This window comes from Chiloscyllium punctatum, chromosome 29, assembly GCF_047496795.1.
Source record: "Chiloscyllium punctatum isolate Juve2018m chromosome 29, sChiPun1.3, whole genome shotgun sequence".
Classification (NCBI taxonomy): Eukaryota; Metazoa; Chordata; class Chondrichthyes; order Orectolobiformes; family Hemiscylliidae; genus Chiloscyllium; species Chiloscyllium punctatum.
Window position 1 is genome coordinate 61,401,023 of NC_092767.1, and position 23,021 is coordinate 61,424,043.

Genomic DNA, 23,021 nt, shown 5'->3' on the forward strand with positions numbered 1-23,021 from the left:
AGAACAAGTTGCTTGAAATGTCACAGTGCGAGATGTTACCTTTCCTTGGGAAATACACAGGGACTGGGATGTAATGGGAATTCCAGAAAAAAAAGCTTTACATGAAAATATTCTCTCTAGTGGGCAGCATCAGAGTCGCTATGACGTGCCACTAAACCGTTAGTTTTCACCTGTTTTTGTTTTCGTCGCTGTTTTTAGAGGAAGGTTTAATTAAGGAACCACTTTGAAGACGATAGGAAAGATCTCAGATATGCATCAGGGAGGAATGGGCCTTGTCCAAACAGTCCTTTGAGGATCTGCCACTTCAAAGGGTCCCCAATGCTTTTCAGTAGCTCTCAACTCAAGGCTGCCGACAACACAAACCATTTTGTAAAGTTTATTTACAGAGCGGTTTGTTTAGGGACTCGGACACTTGGCCTTTCGAGCAAGAAACTTGAGCCCCCTTTTTATCAGGTCTTGTGTGTGCAATGACTGCAATGCTATTTGTAAGAAAAGCCACTGTGTCAATCAGTTGGTATCAGAGAGTCTGTCAAATCCAAAACTAATGATCCATTTATCAACTTTAGAACCACAAGCTTTGAATTTCAAATGAATTGGGACAGAGCTGGGTGGGAAGCTGAGAGAAATTTCCTTTCTGAGGAGGTGGCTCTGAGTGAGGCATATCTGCAGGTCCAGGACACCCTTTCGTACTGCATCCAAGAAACTAACTATGACAGAAGTGATCAATGTATGCAAATAGTTGCATTTGTATAGCACCTTTAACAACCTCAGGCTTTACCAAAGTATCTGCCAAACAATAAAGTACTTTCAAAGTACAAAAGGTAAAGTTGCTATAGAACATACATCTTCCCTCTAATAAGAGTGTGGGATCGTGCTCAAGTGATGACCGAAATCAGTAAGTAGTGGAATCATTCAGCAATCACATCACAAATTCAAGGTGGCAACAGAATCCCAAAATACTATTCTTACCACAGGCCCTTTATACACAGTTCTTACATATATTAAAACTCCATTACTCTGATGTAATATTTTTTATCTCTAGTACACAAAGGCTTGAAGGGCCTCTATTCTGGGAGACAGGAGATACGTTAAAACATGTGCTAAGTGCTGGCTGTTACGTCTGATGGGATTGCTGTCCAGTCTGCTTGCATAATTAGGAGGTGTTAATCCTTTTGTCTTTTAAGTTAGTAAACATTAGTAAAAATGTTAGACCCATATGCTCTGAATAAGTTAAAAATTCTACCTATACTTAATAAAAGAATAAAGGATATTAAACTAATTATTGCAGCTGGGTTGTGAGATGTATTTACTTTTTGCCGGTATGAGTTTCATTCATTCATGCAGTTTCAAGGAAGTGCTGTTTGTCAGTTAGTTTCTTAAAGGGATAATGGCTCAGTTAAAAAGTATTTAACAGGTACATACTAATTGGGGAATCTACTCAGGAGATGGTTGGCAGGGGTTGATTAATATTAAAATGCTTCATGGAGACTTGATGGGGATGGTATTGTTCTGTATGTTACACTTACTTAAAGGTAAAGACTACTTGTAGCAGGACTGATAAGGCATGAAAGTGCAGTAAAATATAACGAGCTGGTGAGTGAGTTAATAAAGATAAGCGCAGCAGGTCAGGCAGCATCCAAGGAGCAGGAAAATCGACGTTTTGGGCATGAGCCCTTCTTCAGGAATGAGAATGTGTGCCAAGCAGGCTAAGATAAAAGGTAGGGAGGAGGGACTTGGGGGAGGGGCGTTGGGAATGCGATAGGTGGAAGGAGGTTAAGGTGAGGGTGATAGGGCAGATTAGGGATGGGGGCGGAGAGGTCAGGACGAAGATTGCAGGTTAGGAAGGTGGTGCTGAGTTCGAGGGTTGGGATTGAGACAAGGTGGGGGGAGGGGAAATGAGGAAACTGGAGAAATCTGAGTTCATCCCTTGTGGTTGGAGGGTTCCTAGGCAGAAGATGAGGCGCTCTTCCTCCAGCCGTCGTGTTGCTATGGTCTGGCGATGGAGGAGTCCAAGGACCTGCATGTCCTTGGTGGAGTGGGAGGGGGAGTTGAAGTGTTGAGCCACGGGGTGGTTGGGTTGGTTGGTCCGGGTGTCCCAGAGGTGTTTCTCTGAAACGTTCCGCAAGTAGGCGGTCTGTCTGCCCAATATAGAGGAGGCCACATCGGGTGCATCGGGTTCTTGTAGTTCTGTGGAGAATCATCCATGTCTATGAGCTCCAGATGAAAGGCTATTTTCCTGATGAAAGGCTTATGCCCAAAACGTCGATTCTCCTGCTCCTTGGATGCTGTCTGACCTGCTGTACTTTTCCAGCACCACACTCTTGACTCTGATCTCCATCATCTGCAGTCCTCACTTTCTCCTATGAGCTCCAGGGTCCATGTTCACAACCCACCCCAGGATGGATGGCCAAGGAAGGTGGTTCATAACATAGCCAAAAAGGTCAGGTATCAACCTGTAAATCCTTCAAACACATGCAAATTGTAGGCATTAGAAGTGGGAGGGATTCCTAGTCAGTCACAAGAGGGGAAATCATTGGAGGCTCTGTCATCACTATCCTTAATTCCAGACTACAACTTGCATGAAAGAGTGCTCAATAGCAAAATGCTGCAAGTATGGAGTTCTGAAACAAAATATAAAATGTTGGAGAAACTCAGCAGATCTGGCAGCAACTATGGGGAGAGAAACAAAATTAACATTGCAGGCCTAATATGATTCTTCCTCGGAACTGAAGAATGATGGAAGAATCATATTAAGTACAGATGAAGTATTTTTGAAAAGCAAGATCCCACAGAACAAAATATTGTAGTGTCCGCAGAATCTGTGTTTCTTTGATGGCTGTTAGGAACATACAAGCAAGAATAAGCCTCGAGCCTCGTCCACCATTCATCACTGACCATCTGCTCCATCTTCACTTTCTCACACTATCCCCATATCACATGATTTCATTAGTAACTAGGAATCTATTAAACTCTGCCTTGAACATGCTCAATGACTCATCTTCCATAGACCTCTGGAATAATCGATAACTTGGGGAGAACTTCCCAGTTCTTTGTCAAAATAATGCCAGTGAATCTTTCATGTCTATCTGTGGTATGACATCAAGTCAACTCTGACTGACAGTGTAGCATTCCGTCTATATTTTTATTTTTATTCATGGGATGTAGGCATCACTTGATATACCAGCACTACTGACCATCCCTAATTACCCAGAGAGCAGTTTAAGAGTCATGTTGCTGTGGATCTGGAGTCACATGTAGGCCAGGTAAGAATGGCTGTTTCCTTCCCTATAGGACATTAGTGAACGAGATGGGGTTTTTCAACAATCATAAATCATAGCAATTACAGAACTGTGGCTCAGGGATGGACAGGACTGGCAGCTTAATGTTCCAGGATACAAATGCTACAGGAAGAACAGAAAGGGAGGCAAGAGAGGAGGGGGTTGGCATTTTTGAAGAAGGGCTGATGCCCGAAACGTCGATTCTCCTGTTCCTTGGACGCTGCCTGACCTGCTGCGCTTTTCCAGCAACACATTTTCAGCTCATTTTTGAAATACATCCAGGGAAGTTATTTGGGTGGAACAGAGAAATAAGAAAGGAATGATAACCTTATTGGGATCGTATTATAGACCCCCTAATAGTCAGAGGGAAATTGAGAAACAAATTTGTATGGAGATCACAGCTATCTGTAAGAATAATAGGGTGGTTATGGTAGGAGATTTTATCTTTCCAAACATAGACTGAGACTGATATAGTGTTAAGGGCTTAGATGGAGAGGAATTTGTTAACTGTGTATAAGAAAATTTTCTGATTCAGTATGTGGATATACCTACTAGAGAAGGCAAAACTTGACCTACCCTTGGGAAATAAGGCAGAGCAGGTGACTGAGGTGTCAGTGGGGGAGCACTTTGGGGCCAGTGACCATAATTCTATTTGTTTTAAAATTGTGATGGAAAAAAAAGACCAGATTGAAAAGCTGAACTTCTAAATTGGAGGAAAGCCAATTTTGACGGTATTAGGCAAGAACTTTCAAAAGCTGATTGGGCACAGATGTTTGCAGGTAAAGGGATGGCTGGAAGATGGGAAGCCTTCAGAAATTAGATAACAAGAGTCCAGAGAAAGTATATTCCTGTCAGGGTGAAAGGAAAGGCTGGTAGGTATAGGGAATGCTGGATGACGAAAGAAATTGAGGGTTTGATTAAGAAAAAGAAGGAAGCATAAGTCAGATATAGACAGGATAGCTCGAGTGAATCCTTAGAAGAGTATAAAGACAGTAGGAGTATACTTAAGAGAGAAATCAGGAGGGCAAAAAAGGGGACATGAGATAGCTTTGGCAAACAGAGTTAAGGAGAATCCAAAGGGTTTTTACTAATACATTAAGAACAAAAGGGTAACTAAGGAGAGAATAGGCTCCCTTAAAGACCAGCAAGGTGGCCTTTGTGTGGAGCCGCAGATGGGGCAGATAGCAAGAGACATTTCCCCAGGGCAGGATTGACTGGCACGAGGGGTCATAGTTTTAAGATATTAGGAGGAAGGTTTAGAGGAGACATCAGAGGTAGGTTTTTACACAGAGAGTTGTGAATGCATGGAATGCATTGCCAGTGGAAGCAGGGTCATTAGGGACATTTAATTGACTGCTGGGCATGCACACGGACAGCAGTGAATTGAGGGGTGCATAGGTTATTTTATTTTAGATTAGAAATAATCCACGGCACAACATTGTGCACCGAAGGGCCTGTTCTGTGCTGTACTTTTCTATATTCTACAACACATCCTCATGATAGACCGTTCCACCCTTCAACCAATGTGGTGGCTCAAGAAAGCTGTTCAACATCTTGCTAACCTTCCTTTTAGAAATTTCTGGGACCTTTAAATCCCCTCTAACCATTGTAAACCACAATGTTCCCTTCCTGCACCTTTTCTTTGGCAGTTCCTCAGAATTAAGAGTGACTTGCTTCCACTGCATTGGCATGCAGGTGACACAGCAACAATAAGCAGTTTATACATTGAAATATATTTGTGAAAGGGAATTATGTTAGACTTGTTCATGTTCCTACACTACTCCTCAGCAGGAGAATCATAGAATCCCTACAGTGTAGGAACAGGCCATTTGGCCCAATAAGTCCAAAGAGCATTCCCAATCCTTGCAACCTTGCATCTCCCATGGCTAATCGACCTAACCTGCACATCTCTGGATACCATAGGCAATTTAGCATGGCCAGTCCACCTAACTTGCACATTTCTGGACTGTGGGAGGAAACTGGAGCACCTGAAGGAAGAACATGCAGACATGGGAAGAATGTGTAAACTCCACACAGACAGTTGCCTGAGGCTGGAATTGAACCCGGGTCCCTGACGCTGTGAAGATAGCAGTGCTAACCACTGAGCCACCATGCCACCAAATCAGATAGGATTGTGGAGATGGTCACTTACCTCCAAATCAAGATCTGGACACAAGCAACCAAAGGAAAACTGAAGCAACGTTGAAACAATAAGATGGAAAGGGCGACAAATGTCCTAATTAACTGGGAATGAAATAACTTTAGCAGCATCAAAACATTCTGTATTCATTAACCCTTTGCTAGTATCCAAAGCCTCGGGTCACCAGCTCTGATTGGATGATTTCCTCAAAGGTTCAAGACCTCCCTCCCAGTCAAACATACATTTTTTTCCAATTACTAGTTTTATTACTACTAATTAATGATCAATCGCATTTAATTAGTCAACCCAGTTGTTCAAGGAAAATGACAAAAATGGAAAATACCTGTTTCCTGGTTTTTCTCAGCAGTAGAGTCTGGGCAATTCAATCTTCCTTTCTTGGACACTTCACCACAGTTTTCTGCAGTATGCAAATTCTGTCTGTACCGCAAATCTTTTTTCTCTTTTCAGCTTAATTTCCTAAAATAAATGAAACCAGTGAGAAAGGGCGATCAGCCATGCTCTCATTGAATACCAGAGCAGCCTCGAGAGACTGCAAGGTTTACTCCAGCTCCGAATTCCAAAGTTCCTACAAGACTGGAGAAGAGAAGGCTATTGGGAGAATTAATACAGATGACCAGCATTGTGCAAGAGATAAAGAAAAACTGTTTCAAGTGACATAAAGGTTCATAATCAGAGAACAGAGATGTAAAAGAATGGGCAACAGGAGATGTGATGAGAAGAAATCTTACACAGTTAGCTGTTACAATTTGATAGGCACTGTCTAAAAGAGAGTGCACATGGTGACTTTCAAAAGGAGAATATAAAGGTAAGAAAATGACAGGATAAAAGGAAAGAGCAAGGGAGCAGGACTAATTGGCAATATTTTCAATGAACTGGCACAGCTTCAATGGACTGAATAGGTTCCACCCACATTGGAAAATAGAATTAAAATAGTTAGATGGGTTTTTCTGATCGCCATGGACATGGTGGGCCAAAGGGCCTGTTTCCGTGCTGTAGAGTTCTATGATTCTCACTCTATGTCAGATTCTAGAGATGGGTAAAAGGAAATCGAAATGCTGTTTCCACAAAAAAGAACAGAATGAGATTTTGAAGTGATTGACTTTCGATGTGAGGGAGGTTCAGGTCAGCACAACACTGTTAAATCCAGAGCAGGCCTGGATTTCTGTCAGTTTTTGCCAACACTTCTGACCATGTCAGCAGATGGCTGCTTAATCCGAGAACGGGAACTATTTACTCAATTCTGGGAAAATATATTAAAAAAAACATTTTGTTTTAAAAGGCCTGGCTGAGGAGAAGCTGTCTAATCAAAGTGAGGATAAAGACAGGCATTGTAGTTAGATTAATTATCTGTTAAGCCCGCCCATTCATTTACATTAGCTCCTCTGTCTGCCAATATGATCTGTACCACAGAACTACGCACTTAACTGCTTCACTGCCTGAACCACAATCAAACCTCTTCATCTCTCACTTGTTCCACTTGCTGAGTACCAGCATTAAGGTGTCAGTAGTAAGTATCGCTTTTGCCACCTGATGAAGGGCTTTTGCCCGAAACATTGATTTTCCTGCTCCTCGGATGCTGCCTGAACTGCTGTGCTTTTCCAGCACCACTCTAATCCAGAATCCCCCCTCTGAATCAAGAGGTTGTCAGTTCAGCTCCAGTCCAGGGTCTTGAAACCATAATCCAGATCCATATTCCCAAGGGACTGCTGCACTGTTAGACAACTCTTTCACATGAGACTCCAAACCCTGTCTGCCTCTCAGTGGGGCATAAAAGATCTAATTCCACTATTTTGAGTAGGGGGGTTCTCTCTGGTGACCTGGGCCAATATTCATTTCCCAATCCACATCGTATATCGTCTAATAGACCATCTCATCAGTGTTTGTGGCAACTTGATGTGTGCAAATTAGCCCCTGCGTTACCTATAATTGCAACAGGCACCACACTTCAAAGTGCCACATTGGCTGTAGAGTGCATCACAATGTCCTAAGGTCACGCAAGGTGCTACATTAATGCAAGGCTTTAGTCCAGTGCAGGGTCCATTTAAAGCCTAAACAAACTAAATAGCAAGAAAGTTGGCCATATTCGCTACAGCCCAGTGGAGTCACTTGTAAATACAAAACAACATAGACATAGGCCAGACTTTCCCCGAGGTTCACCATTTCAGATAGGAGAAGAAATGACGGAAAATCTTTTTTCTGAGTGTTGTCCGACTTTGGAACTCTATGCTCCAGAAAGCAATGGAAGCAGAGTCATGAATATTTTGAAGGCAAAAGTAGACAGTCACATTTTGCAAAGAATAAAAGGAAATTGGGAGAAATGGGAATATGGAATTGGAACAGATCAGATCTTTTTAAATGGTGAACCATTCTTCAGGGGCTGAATAACTTACTTCTGCTCCTAATTCTTGTGTGTTTTTGTTGTCGAGACACAAGGGGTCAAATGATTTCCACATAATCTAATTGTTTATTACTTAGTGAAGTTGAGGTATGTCAGTCATGGCAAAGGGCGAAGGTATCTTTTTTTAATTTCAAAAATATACTTTATTCATAAATGATTTGATGGTCTGTACATTGGATCATGCCATACATATGTCCATATTTACAAACACAGCTTCGACTTTATTCTTGTCCTTTACAATCCTGTGCTTTTTTTTCAATCTTGTATATATACATATATTTGGCTGAGGCATCAGCAGAGCCCAAAAAAACGTCTGTATGGGCCCCCTGTTCTTCTTTCGGCAGGCCGATCTTACACAGTGGTCTTTCCCCACCGCGCCTTGGCGGCAGCTGCCCCAAGCTTCAGCGCGTCCCTCAACACGTAGTCTTGGACCTTGGAATGTGCCAGTCTGCAACACTCGGTCGGGGTCAACTCCTTCAGCTGGAAGATCAACAGGTTTCGGACCGCCCAGAGAGCGTCCTTCACCGAGTTGATGATCCTCCAGGCGCAGTTAATGTTCGTCTCGGTGTGAGTCCCGGGGAACAGGCCGTAGAGCACGGAGTCCCGCGTCACGGCGCTGCTCGGGACGAACCTCGACAAGCACCACTGCATTCCTCTCCAGACTTCCTCTGCATAGGCACATTCCAGAAGGAGGTGTGTGACAGTCTCGTCCCCCCCGCAGCCACTTCGAGGGCAGCGTGCGGTGCGGCAGAGAGTCCGGGCGTGCATAAAGGATCTCACAGGCAGAGCCCTTCTCACCACCAGCCAAGCCACGTCTTGGTGCTTGTTGGAAAGTTCTGGCGATGAGGCATTCTGCCAAATGGCTTTGACAGTCTGCTCAGGGAACCGCTCGACAGGATCCGCCCTCTCCTTTTCCCGAAGGGTCTCAAGGACGCTACGTGCTGACCACTTCCTGATGGACTTGTGGTCAAAGGTGTTTTTCCTCATAAATTTCTCCACGAAGGACAGGTGATACGGAACGGTCCAACTACTCGGAGCGTTCCGCGGCAGCGAGGCCAGGCCCATCCTTCGCAACACCGGGGACAGGTAGAACCTCAGTACGTAGTGACACTTGGTGTTTGCGTACCGGGGATCCACGCACAGCTTGATGCAGCCACACACAAAGGTGGCCATCAGGGTGAGGGTGGCATTGGGCGTGTTTTTTCCCCCATTGCACCGGTCTTTGTACATTGAGTCTCTTCGGACCCGGTCCATCTTTGATCTCCAAATGAATTGGAAGATGGCCCGGGTGACTGCGGCGGCACAGGTCCTGGGGATAGGCCAGACCTGTGCCACATATAGCAATACTGAGAGTACCTCACACCTGATGACCAGGTTTTTTCCCGCGATGGAGAGCGACCGTTGCCCCCATCTGCCTAGTTTCTGTCTCATCTTCCTGATCCGCTCCTCCCAGGTCTTGGCGCACGCCCCAGCCCCCCCGAACCAAATACCCAGCACCTTCAGGTGGTCAGTCCTGACGGTGAAGGGGATAGAGGATTGGTCGGCCCAGTTCCCGAAGAGCATGGCCTCGCTCTTGCCTCGGTTTACCTTGGCCCCCGAGGCCCGTTCGAACTGGTCGCAGATGCACACGAGTCTGTGCACGGACAGCGGATCCGAGCAGAAAACAGCGACGTCATCCATGTACAGGGAGGCCTTAACCTGCAGGCCCCCGCTGCCAGGAATAGTCACCCCCCTCAGGCTCGCATCCTTCCTGATGGATTCGGCAAATGGCTCTATGCAACACACAAACAAGGCGGGTGAGAGGGGGCATCCCTGCCTGACTCCAGATCTTACAGGGAAGCTATCTGATTCCCACCCATTGATTGAGACTGCACTGACAATGTTGGTGTAGAGCAGTCTGATCCAATTTCCGATTCCCTCCCCAAAGCCCATTTTGGAGAGGACATCCCTCATATATGTATGCGATATCCTGTCAAAGGCTTTCTCCTGGTCCAGGCTGATGAGGCAGGTGTCCACCCCCCTGTCCTGCACGTAGGCGATTGTATCCCTGAGGAGTGCGAGACTCTCAGAGATCTTCCTGCCCGGTACAGCACAGGTTTGGTCCGGGTGGTTCACCGATCCCAGAGCAGACCTGACCCGGTTGGCGATGACCTTTGACAGGATTTTGTAGTCTGCATTTAACAGTGAGATCGGTCTCCAATTTCTAATTTCCTCCCTCTCCCCCTTCCGCTTGTAGACGAGGGTGATGATGCCTTTCCTCATGGATTCACTCATGGTACCTGCCCGGAGCATACTGACATACACCTCCAGCAGGTCCTGGCCGATCAAGTCCCAAAGAGCGGAATAAACCTCGACCGGTAAGCCGTCGCTTCCGGGAGTTTTATTCTTTTCGAAGGACTCGAGGGCCTTGGTCAGTTCATCCAGAGATAGCGGCTGGTCCAGCCTCTCTCGTGTTCCGTCATCTAGGACCTCCGTGATAGAGGACAGGAACGACTGGGAGGCCGCGCTGTCGGTCGGCTTCGAGTCATACAGGCTGGCGTAGAAGGATTTGCTGATCCTCATGACGTCAGCCTGAGATGACGTTACCGAGCCATCTTCTTTCTTCAGGCTGCTGAGCACGGAGCTCTCTTTGTGCACCTTCTGGAAGAAGAAACGTGAGCACGTCTCGTCCTGCTCCACCGAGCGGACCCTGGACCGGAAGATTATCCTGGAGGCCTCCGAGGCAAAGAGCGAGGCTTGCTGGCCCTTCACCTCCTTGAGGTCCTCCGTGACATCCACCCCCATCGTCTGCAGCAGGAGCAGGTTCTGCATACTTTCCTGGAGCTGGGACAGTTTTCCCCGCCTCTCTCTCGCCTCCTGGACACCTTTGAGGATAAAGAACCTCTTGATGTTCCCTTTTACCGTTTCCCACCAGTCCGCTGGAGACTCAAAGAGGGGCTTCACGGTTCTCCAACCTGCGTAATCCCTCTTGAGCTCTTCGATGTTTCCCGGGGTCAACAGCTTAGTGTTCAGTTTCCACGTTCCCTTGCCCGCCCGCTGTTCGTCCTGTAGGTGACAGTCGGCCAGCAGCAGGCAGTGGTCAGAGAAGAACACCGGCTTGACGTCGGTGGATCTGACCGAGAGCGTTCGGGACACAAACAGGTAATCTATCCTTGAGCGGATAGACCCGTCTGCCCGTGACCAGGTGTATCTACGCTGCGCTCCATCTGCAGGGGCGCTGAAGACGTCGTGCAGCTTGGCGTCTTTGACCGTTTCCATCAGGGCCCTGGACGTAGCGTCCGGTTTACTGTCCCCCCCGCCGGATCGTCCATCAGCATCAATGATGCAGTTGAAGTCTCCGGCCAGAATGACCGGCCTGGACGTAGCCAGCAGCAGTGGAAGCTGTTGCAGGACGGCCAACCGTTCACTCTTACCCACTGGGGCGTACACGCTGATTAGTCTCACGGGAGCGTTTCTGTATTTGATGTCCACGACAAGGAGGCGCCCTCCCACCACTACATGCAACAACTTACTCCCACTGCGAGGTCCCACTTCCAGGAGCTGTGAACAACTACACTTTGTGTCTGTAAGGGGAGTGAAACTGCTCAGGGCAGTTTCATCAGACAAGCTGACTTTGAAATATCAGCAAGCTGAAAGCTTGGCCAAAGATGTAGAGTTGAAAGGAGCATCCATTGCAAATGAGAGGTAGAAGGGTTTGGGGAGTGCTTTTCAGAGCAACTGAAGGCGTGGCCACCAAAAACAGAGCAATAGAAATCAGTCAGAATTGAGGATTCCTCTGGAAAGGTTGGCTAAACGATGTTACAGAGATAGACTCATAGAATCCCGACAGTGTAGACAGAGGCCATTCAGTTTATTGAGTCTGCACCAACTCTCCGAAGAGCTTCCCACCCAGACCCATGCCTCTGACTTATTCCCCACATTTCCCATGGCTAATCCACCTAGTCTGCACATCCCCAAACACTATGGGTAATTAGCATGGCCAAAGCACCTAACCTGCACATCTTTGGACAGTGGGTGGAAACCAGAGCACCCGACAGTAACCCATGGGGAATGTACAAATTCATGGAAGGCAAGAATCGAACCTGGGGCCCTGCTGAACCACCCTGCTGCCCTGAGACAGGCCGTGGAGAGGACTTTGAATTTCATTTTGAAGCATTGCTGGACTAGTGTAGGTCAGTGAGTATGAGGAGGCTATGTGTGAATGGGCTTTGGTGAGATTTAGGGTAAGGACAGCAGAATATTTAGTGGGTTATCGAACTGGAGCCATTTTCAGAAATGGAAAGGGAAAGGGGTGTCCTCACATTGATCGAAAAGACTATTGATGTTCATTGTCCAGATGTGCAAAGAAATGTGTAAAGCCAGATTGCTCCGACATCAACACACTCAAATCAATGTCTTTAAGTGAGGTATATAAATAAACCTGGAGCTAGAAACTACCCTGGCTGTGAAGGAGTTAAGTATCTGTGTCTATTTCTGTGGCTGAACATTGGCACAGAGCTAATGTAAATGAATGGGCGGAGACCACTGATAATTGATCTAACTACAAAGCATGTCCTTATCCGCATTCTGATTAAACAGCCTTCTCTCTAAACACGCAGCCTCCCTCGGAACTGGCGATCCTAATTAAATTAAACACGACCCACATCTTGATTAAGCAGCCACCTGTCAGCATTGAGACAACAAAACAGCCGCCACAGACACTTTAACCAGCTGACTCCCGTATGGAATGTTCTGGAAATTCTCAGTGCACCTTGCTGCAAGACTGGCCTAGGGATGGGTGCTGGGGTCTGGTGGACAGGTTCCACGACCCTTTCCAAGTACCCATGCCCCACCCATGAGCCGATTCAATGATTGAACACTGAGCCATTCACATTGGAATGGGGGCATAAACGTTACAATGCATAACAGGGCCAATCAAACCTTTCCAATTTACAGGCATATGTTTAATTGACACAATTGAGAAAACAAAGAACTGTATTTACATGGCACCTTTTGATAAGCACACAACATTTTACAGCCACTGAAAAGTAATCAGTTATAATGCAACCAATTTGCACACAGTGAAATCCCACAATGACCATGTAATCTGATGCTTTATGTCAATATGTTAATGAAGGATATATTATATTATATAACAGACATAATTGATCCCTCAAATACTTTAAAAGTTATAGTTCAGAGATCTCTTAAAGTTAACATGCAGGTTCACTTGGTAGTTAGGAAGGCAAATGCAGTGTTAACATTCATTTTGAGAGGGCTGGAATACAAGTGCAGAGATGTACTGCTGAGGTTGTATAAAGTTCTGGTCAGAACTCATTTGGAATGTTGTGAGCAGACCCCACAAAGGAAGGAAGGATGTGCTGGTGTTGGAGGAGATCCATAGGAAGGTGACAAGAATGATCCCAGGGTTGAAGGGCTTGTCACATGAGGAGGGGTTGAGGACTCTGGGTCTGTACTCGATGAATTTGAGAAGAATTAGGGATGATCTCATTGAAACTTACAGAATACGGAGAGGCCTTGACTGAGTGGATGTGGAGAAGATGTTTCCACTCGTAGGAAATACTAGGACCTGGGGTACAGCCTCAGAGTGAAGTGACTCCTGAAAGATCAACACCAATGCCTCCAGAGTCTCCTCAGCTATCTCCTTTGGAAATCTAGGGTGCAGTCCATCTGCTCTGGGTGATTTATCCACCTACAAACCTTTCCGCTTCCCCTGTAAATGTATCCCCAATTTACCTTCAGTCAGAAAGTAACCTACCATAGTCAAATAAGGAACTTTTTCTCCAATGAACTTATGGTTTACCTGAGACGTCACTCTTTCTTGTTCTGGGCCCCTGATCCTGGACTTCAATTTCTCATTTTAAAAATCTTTACAAACAATAAGCCAAAAATACAAGTAAAAAGCACTTCTTTCACTCTGTACCAAATTCCCATGCTGCCTCCAGTTATGCCATCCATATGCTCACTTGGGCTGTGATCTCTCCTTCATGACCATGAGCACATACTCGCTATAGAGATATATTTCCAATTGCAGATGATGCGCAAATTAGAGGAGAACTTGCAGGTGGTAGTGTTTCTATGTATCTGCTGCCCTTCTCCTTCTAGGTGGTAAAGATCACTGGTTTGGAAGATATTTCCCCTTGCAGGACAGTCTAGAAGCAAGGATCACTGTTTAAAATATAGTGATCACACCTCCACTGCTTGCCTTTAAACAACCGCCAAACCTCAAACAGATCATTGTTCATAACAAGCTGCTGGCTTTCAGGACAACTCCATACAACCCTGTCACGGTAGGTGCTGCAAGACGTGTTAAGAGTGTGGACATGGATACCACCATTACACGTGGGGACATCTCCCACCTTGTACGTGGCAGGTACTCATGTGACTCAGCCAACGTTATCTATCTTATACGTTGCAGGCAAGGATGCCCAGAGGCATGGTACATTGGGGAAACTGAGCAAAGGCTACAGCAACGGATGAATGGGCACCGCACAACAATCAACAGACAGGAGTGTTCCCTCCCAGTTGTGGAAAACTTCAGCGGTCCAGGACAGTTAACCTTGGACCTTCAGGTGACCATCCTCCAAGGCAGACTTCGGGACAGGCAGCAGCGAAAGTGGCTGAGCAGAGGCTAATAGCTAAGTTCCATACCCACAGGGAGAGCCTCAACTGGGACGTTGGGTTCATGTCACACCATTGCACTATACACACACACAGACACTCCTATACACACGGACACACATATACACAGACATGCACTCAGACACTCACACACACCCTTACAGACACACACATGCTCCCACACTCACACATGCATCCTCTCAGAGACTTAGACCACTCTACACTCAAGCACACACATACACACTCTCTCTCACAGACACTCACAACTCCCAACCCAGACAGACAGACAGACACACACAAAGACCCACATGCACACATATATTTTGTGGGGTGAATTTGTACTTGCAGAGTTACATTGTACTTTGCTCAAAAACTGCATGAATTCATGTAAAACTGTTATCTCACTTTTTAGATTGGAATCAATCTAAACATCATGGCATAGACATAGAACACAGGGGGCTAACACCTTCAACGTATTGTCTAGCTAACACCAATTGTTACAGTTAACCTGAGAATGCAACTTTTAAAAAAAGGTTTTGTGATTTACACATGAAAGAAGTGAAATTATCATGGTATTCAAACAGGTAAAAGACTCAACAGACAATCAAGATATTTTTCAATGTATAATTTCAGTTACATCACACTGTAAATTTTTGTTATAAATTCTATGCCTTACAATTATGTCCTCCATAACCACCTGATGAAGGAGCGACGCTCCGAAAGCTAGTGTGCTTCCAATTAAACCTTTTGTACTATAACCTGGTGTTGTGTGATTTTTAACTTTGTTTAAAATAAGAGGTTGTCCATTTAAGACAGCTAGAAGGTTGTGAATCTTTGGAAATCATTTATTCAAAAGGTGGTTAAAGCAGAGTCTTTGAATATTTTAAGGTGAAGATAAATAGATTCTTTATGAACAAGGAGTGGGGGTGAAATGCTATCAGGTGTTAAGTGTTAATGAGCAGTAATCAGATCAGTCATAAACCTATTGAGTAGTGGAGCAGGCTCAAGGGGTCAATCTAGCTTCTAATTTGATTGTTTGTTCTCTTGAAGGAACCTTGATTTAGTGTGGGGTATCTTGTCAATAGTACACACTACTATTGAATGTGTGCCAGTGATGATGAGATTCCAATCAAATGATCTGTTTTGTCTTGGATGGTGTTGAGCTTTTTGAATGTTGTTGGGGCTGTACCCATCCAGCAAAGTGAAGATTATTCCATCAAATTGTTTACTTATGTCTTGTAGATGGTTGTCAATCTTTGGAGAGTCAGGAGGTGAGTTTCACAATTTGAGCATTTGAACCTACAAGTATTTGATACCCATGGCAGAAGAGGACAACATAAACACAGTGGCAACTATAAAACAGGGCAAAAGCCAAGAAATTCCTGTAGTTTCATGAACATTCAAAGACAATATAAAATGGAGGGTACAATTCTAAAAGAGTTGCAGGAGAAGAGGGACCATGGTCTATAGGCGCAAGATAATTGAAAATGGCAGGTCTGGTAGCAAGAGAAATAAGTAAAGAATACAATACCCTTGGCTTTGTTAATTGAGGCACAGAGTACAAGAGCAAGGAGGTAATGTTGAACTTGTAAAAGACACTTGTTGAACTTCAACTGGAGTATTATGTACAATTCTGGGTGCCGTGTAATAGGAAGGATGTTATAATAGATACATAATAGATCCCTGTTATGGGAGGTAATAGGAAGGATACATAATAGATCATGATTGATCTCATCTTCAACTGCACTTTTCGGCCTTTTCTCCATAGCTCAGACCCTTCTGAGATTCTAATCCAGGGACTCATCGAAAAGGTGATGGTAGTCCTGTGATCTTTAAAAGTAATCCATTTAAGAATCAATAGTTTAAATGAGGTATAAACAGGCCCATAACACATGAGGCTGGCTTAATAGTCCCAGCAGATGAACAGTTGTACAGAATGAGTGTCAATCTCTTGATCTTCTGCCATCTGAATCTGAAACTAACATAAACCACTTCAAAAAACTTCTTCCTGGCCTAAATTGATTTACTCTTCTCCTGAGAACCTGCTTTTAACTTTGCTCTTAATTTGTATATTTGAAGGTTTTCTCAGATATTCAGTTACAAAGAACATAGAACATTACAGCACAGGAACAGGCACTTTGGCCTTCCGAGTTTGCGCCGATCCAAATCCTCTATCTAAATCTGTTGCCTATTTTCTAAGGATTTGTATCCCTCTGCTCCCTGCCCATTCATGTATCCATCTAAATACATCTGAAATGACGCTATTGTGCCTGCCTCTACCACTTCTGCTGGCAACAGGTTCCAAGCAGCCACCATCCTCTGCGTAAAGAACTTTCCACGCATATTTCCCTTAAACGTTTCCCCTCTCACCTGGAACCCATGACCCCTAGCAATTGAGTCCCCCACCCTGGGGAAAAAGCTTGATAATGAGGTCCAACCCAATCAGGGATGTCTAAAGATATATTTGGCTGTAATTACAGATCCGTCATGTGTCTTTCACCCATAAAACTATTTTGGGAACTTTCTTCATAAGGTTCCTAAAGCCTTCATTAAAAATCCTATTGGGTTAATACACCACCAATTCTTACATATGTAATTAATTGTTAACACTGTTAATGTCTTGGCAAGTGCCTTGGGATGTCAAGTGTGCAGTGTAAGAACAGAAAAAATAGAAGGAGTGATCCATTCAATCCTTCAACCTGCTCTGCCGTTCAATGAGACTATGACTGATCTTTTACTTCAAAACCATTTTCCCACACTATCCCTGTATCACTTGATGTTTTTAAAATGTAGACATTTATCAATCCCAGTTGTGAACATACCCAATGACTGTACCTCCACAGCCCTCTGGGGTAGAGAATTCATCGTCTGGGTGAAATTCCTTCTGTCCTGAATGTCCTATCCCTTATTCTAAGACAGTATTCCCTAATCCTAAACCCATCTAACCAGGAGGAAATACTGTTCCTGCTTCTACCTTCTTAAGCCCTCTGTATGTTTGAAAGAGATTACCTCTTTTCTTTTAAACTCCAGAGAATATAGGTCCCATCTATCTAATCTTTCCTCATAAGACATTCCAGGAATTAATTTAGTGAACCTTTATTGCATTCCCACTATGGCAAGTGTATCTTCCAACAGATGAGGAGACCTAAACTCCACACAATACTTAAGTCTTAAGAAGACTTTATATAATTGCAGTAAGACATTTTTATCCCACTAAAAAAATTCCCTTTTATTCAATTCCATCATACTGTTTGCCTTCTGAATTGAATTTATTGTCACGTGTACCGAGGCACAGCGAAAAGCTTTGTTTTGCGAGCAATATAGGCATAAATAGCATAGATAAGTAAATAATAGGTATGCAGCAGAAAAAACAAAAACACAGATACAAGCGAATGTTAAGAGTTTGTGAGTCCATTCAGTATTCTAACAACAGTAGGGTGGAAACTGTTATGAAACCGGCTGGTGTGTGTGTTCAGGCTTCTGTACCTTCTCCCCGATGGTAGAGGTTCTCGAAAAACATTGCCAGGGTGGAATGGATCTTTGAGAATGCTGGCAGCCTTTCCTTGACAGCGGGCCTGGTAGATGGATTCTATAAATGGGAGATTGACCTTTGTGATTGTCCGGGCCGAGTTCACCACTCTCTGTAACCATCTCAGATCATGAATGGTACAGTTGCCATACCAGGCAGTGATACATCCAGATAGAATGCTCTTGATGTCGCACCTATAAAAGTTAGGCAGAAATAATACTGCAGATGCTGGAAATTAGAGTCAAGATTAGAGTGATGCTGGAAAAGCACAGCAGGTCAGGCAGCATCCGAGGAGCAGGAAAATTGACGTTTCAGGCAAAAGCCCTTCATCACCTATAAAAGTTGGCAAGGGTATTCGCCGTCATGCAAAATTTTCTCAGCTGTCTAAGGAAGAAGAGACATTGTTGGGCCTTTGTAACCTGTGCATCCACATGAAAAGTCCAAGGAAACTTGCTGTGGATGACCACTCCCAGGAACTTGACACTCTCCACTCGTTCCACCACCGTGCTGTTAATGTGTAGGGGGGCATGAGTAACATCCCGCCGAAAGTCAATAATAAGTTCCTTGGCTTTGCCTGCATTGAGAGCTAGGTTGTTCTCAGTGCACCATTTATCCAGGTCTTCCACCTCATATCTGTAGTCTGTTTCGTCACCATCTGAGATTCGACTGACTATGGTGGTGTCATCAGCGAACTTGTAAATGGCATTAGTCTGGTATTTGGTGACACAATCATGGATGTACAGCGAGTACAGTAGGGGGCTCCAGTGTTGAGTGTTAATGAGGATGAATTATTGTCCCCAGTCTTCACAGATTGTGGCCTATGGGTTAGGAAACTGAGGATCCAGTTGCAGAGAGTGGGGCTTAGTCCGAAATCACTAAGTTTAGTAAGCAATCTTGAGGGGATAAGTGTTAGGTAAAAACAATGACTGCAGATGCTGGAAACCAGAGTCTAAATTAGAGTGGTGCTGGAAAAGCACAGCAGTTCAGGCAGCATCCGAGGAGCAGTAAAATCGACGTTTCGGGCAGGGATGAAGGGATAATAGTGTTGAAGACTGAAATATAGTCAATGAGTAGGATTCTTACGTAGCTGTTCTTACTTGCTTACTGTGCCTGCATGTTAACTTTCAGTGATACATGAGCAAGGATACCGAGGTCCCATAACACTTCTGAACCTATCTCATTGTAAGAAATATTTAAAACGTTTAGAAGTAAGATATTGCTGTTATAGCGTTATGGAGTCAGACATCTCAGAAACAGACTCTTTGGAACAACCAGTCCATGCTGACCATAGTCCCAAATTAAACTAATCCCACCTCCCTGTGTTTGACACATATCCTTCCAAACATTTCTTATTCATGTACTTATCCAAGTATTTTTTAAACATTGTAACTGTACCTGAATCCACCACTTCATCTGGAAATTCAATCCACACATCAACCACTCTCTGTGTAAATGAATTGCCCCTCATGGCTTCCTCCTCTCACTTTAGAAATATGCCCCCTCGTCTTGAAATCCCGTACTTTAGGGAAAAGGCACCTGTCATTCATCTATACCCCTCATTATTTTATGAACCTCCTATAAGGTCAACTCTCAATCTCCTACACTCCAGTGAAATATCCCAGCTTATCCAGTTCTCCGTATAATTCAAACCCTGCATTCCTGTCAACATCCTGGTAAATCTTGTCTCTACCCCTGAAGCATAATAATAACTTTCTTATAACAGGAAGACCAGAATGGGACACAGTACTCCAGAGGCAGCCTCACCAATGTCTTGTACAACCTCAACATAATGTCCCAACTCCTATATTCAAAGGTCTGTGCAATGAAGGCAAACATGCTAAATGCCTTCTTAACCACCTTATTTATATGATGCAAACTTCAAAGAACCCCAAGGTCTCTCTGTTCTCCAACACCATGTAAGGGCTTGCTTTTAACTGTGTAAGTCTTATCTTCGTTTGTTTTACCAAAATGCAATACCTCACCTTTATCCAAATTAAATTCCATTCACCACTCTTCAGCCCATTTACCCAATTGATCAACATCTCTTTGTAATCTTAGATAACCCTCTTCCCTGTCCACTATACCACCTATCCTGGTGCCATCCACAAACTGACTAATAGTGCTTTATGTATTTTCATCGAAACCATTTATGTAAAATAGAAGTGGACTCAGCACCAATCCCCTTTGAACACTGCTGTTCACAGACCTCCTGAGAAACAACCCTCCACCATCACTCTCTGTCTCCTGCCGTTAAGGCTATTTTAAAATCCCTACAGTGTGGAAACAGGCCATTCAGCCCAACAAGTCCACACCAACCTTCTGAAGAGTAACCCACCCAGATATATTACCCTACCCTATTACTCTATGTTTCCCCTGGCTAGTTCACCTAACCTACACATCCCTGAACACTATGGGCAATTTAGCATGGCCAATTCACCTATCCTGCACATCTCTGGACTGTAGGAGGAAACCTACACAGATACTGGGAGAATGTGCAAACTCCACACAGACCGCCTGAGACTGGAAACAAAGCCGGGTCCCTGGCATTGTGAGGCAGCAGTGCTAGCCACTGAGCCACCGTGCTACCAAGTGTATCCAATTGGCAAGTTCATCCTGAATCCCATGTAATCTAACTTTACTAGTTAGTCTATTATGTGGAATCTTGTCAAAGGTTTACAAAAGTCCAAGTGAACAATGTCCACTGTTCTACCATGGACAAGCATTTTGGTTACTTCCTCAAAACACTCTATCACGTGTTTGTGAGACACAATTTCTCTTGCACAAAACCATACTGAGTCAGTACACTTGGAAGAATGGTGGGATAAGGAGCGCAGATTAATTGGCTCGGAGTGGGTGAGGGTACAATGTTGTGACCGGTGTTAGGAAGATCGAGGGAGATGACCACTAATATTCAGAATGGAATAAGAGGATGAATATTAACAGCAGATGCCCTGAGGAGTTTTATAGAATTTGATCAATCCAGTTGCTTGGTCTGCATTATATTCAGTCTGGTAAGTTGTATTTTTTTCCTAGAAGGGGGAGTCTTAGCCTTTCTTCGAATAAGCTGACAGCCTCTGGGAAATGTGGAGACAAACCTCTGAGGAAGACTTCCCAGAGAAACTGTAGTTCTGGGTCACAGCCAACAAAATGAAATCAATGAGGATCAAGAAACTACAGGGGGCCACAGAATTCAACATTGTTTCCAACCAGTCCAATCAAATTATCAATATTGCAGTCACTTCAAGTATGAAACGAGTACTTATCAGGTTTAGACCAGTTTTTGCCAGTATTGGCTAGTATATTGTGAAATAGTTTCATACTGGATTCATACTGCCAGAGTTTCCTTTTACCTTCTGGGTTATTCTTTTTTTTCAATACTTACCAGAAACTATCCAGTTTAATAATAAAACTAATAAATTACTATTCATCACTTTCTCACACCTCCTCCCACCCACTCCAAAGTGCCATCTAAACAACAGCATTTCAAAATTATGAAGTTATAAATATCACATCATGAGGAAACCTGCAGATTTAAAGAAAGGGAACTTGCCCAGCTTCAGAAAGATCACGGTTTTTTTTTGCTGTGTCATAAAATGATTCAGAAGAAAAACGATTCGTAGCATTCTTATTCTTGTTTTCATTTCGCAGCAAGTATGTTGATTCATCCTGGGTGCTACTTCCTTAGGCAGTGGGAGCCATTCACTATCACGGCTCAGTGGGTGACACACTTCCTCTCAGTTCAAAGCTTCAGTTAAAATTCCACATGTGCCCATAATTTAGGCTGATGCCACAGTGCAGCACTAAGGAGCTGCTGCCCAGTTAACTGAATCTAGTCCCATTTATCAGCACTTGGCTCATATCCTTCTAAGTCCTCCCTAGTCATATACCCATCCGGGTGCCTTTTAAATGCTGTAATTGTACCAGTTTCCACCACTTCCTCTGGCAGCTCATTCTGTAGGTTCTCTCCACCCTTCAGGCACTCTGCCTGTATTCCTGATGAAGGGCTTTTGCCTGAAACATCGATTTTTCCAGCTTCTCAGATGCTGCCTGAACTGCTGTGCTTTTCCAGCACCACTCTAATCAAGTTCATTCTATACACGCACCACCCTCTGCAGCAAAACGTTGCCCCTTTGGTCCCTTGCATATCCTTCCCATCTCACCCTGAACTTATGCCCTCTAGTTCTGGACACCCCCCATCCCAGGGAAAATACCTTGACTATTTACCCTGTCCATGACCCTCATGATTTTATAAACCTTTATAAAGTCACTACTCAGCCTGAACAAGATTAGGTTAGGATATGTAGTCAGCATGGACGAGTTGGACCGAAGGGTCTGTTTCTGTGCTGTACATCTCTATGACTCTAAGCTAAACTGAGGCCTGGTCTGCCTTCTCAGCTGGATATAAAAGATCCCATGGCCACATTTCGAGTGGAGTAGAAATCCCGAACGTCCTGCTCAATGTATTGTTTCCCCATGTAACCATACATTATATTTGGTCATTATCACATTGCTGTAGAGGCAACATTGCTCAAACTGGCCACTGAGTTTCCAGTATTAAAGAGTTTCAAATTATTTAAAATCTAAAACATTTTGGTGAGAGAAAATGCCATAGGAATGCACACTTTTTTTCCTTCCTGACCCTCCTCTACATTAATCAGGATTACCTCAGAAACACTATGTTTTATCCATTCTCAGGATCGTGGATAGCATTAGTTCACAGTTTCTTTGATTTTTAGCAATGATATCATGATATTGACTGCACAGTGATGGTCAATAATTAATCCAACAACTGATCAGATGGATCTACTTGTCTTTTCTTGTGTTTTCTTTAGAACCTCTAGGTTTGTTTTGACTTCTTCACTCACAGAGCGAAATAGTGTGAGATGCATCTTATCTGCAGGCTTCAGGTTGCCTTTGAATGCACTGCAGATAAGATGTGTCTCACACTAAAGGTCTTAAAGTGTAACTGGACAAATTTGAAGGCTCTCTTTGACTCAGAGTTCTGACTTTTAGCTATACAGTGGTGTCCAACTT

At 44.1% G+C, this 23,021-nt stretch overlaps 1 long non-coding RNA gene across 1 annotated transcript in view; it reads right to left on the reverse strand.

The window, feature by feature from the left end:
- LOC140454348 (uncharacterized) overlaps positions 1-23,021 on the reverse strand; it is a 56,193-nt gene that overhangs the window by 24,788 nt on the left and 8,384 nt on the right. Inside the window, exon 2 of the long non-coding RNA XR_011952682.1 lies at positions 5,762-5,895. This is a non-coding gene — a long non-coding RNA (uncharacterized lncRNA). The remainder of the gene's footprint in view (positions 1-5,761; positions 5,896-23,021) is intronic.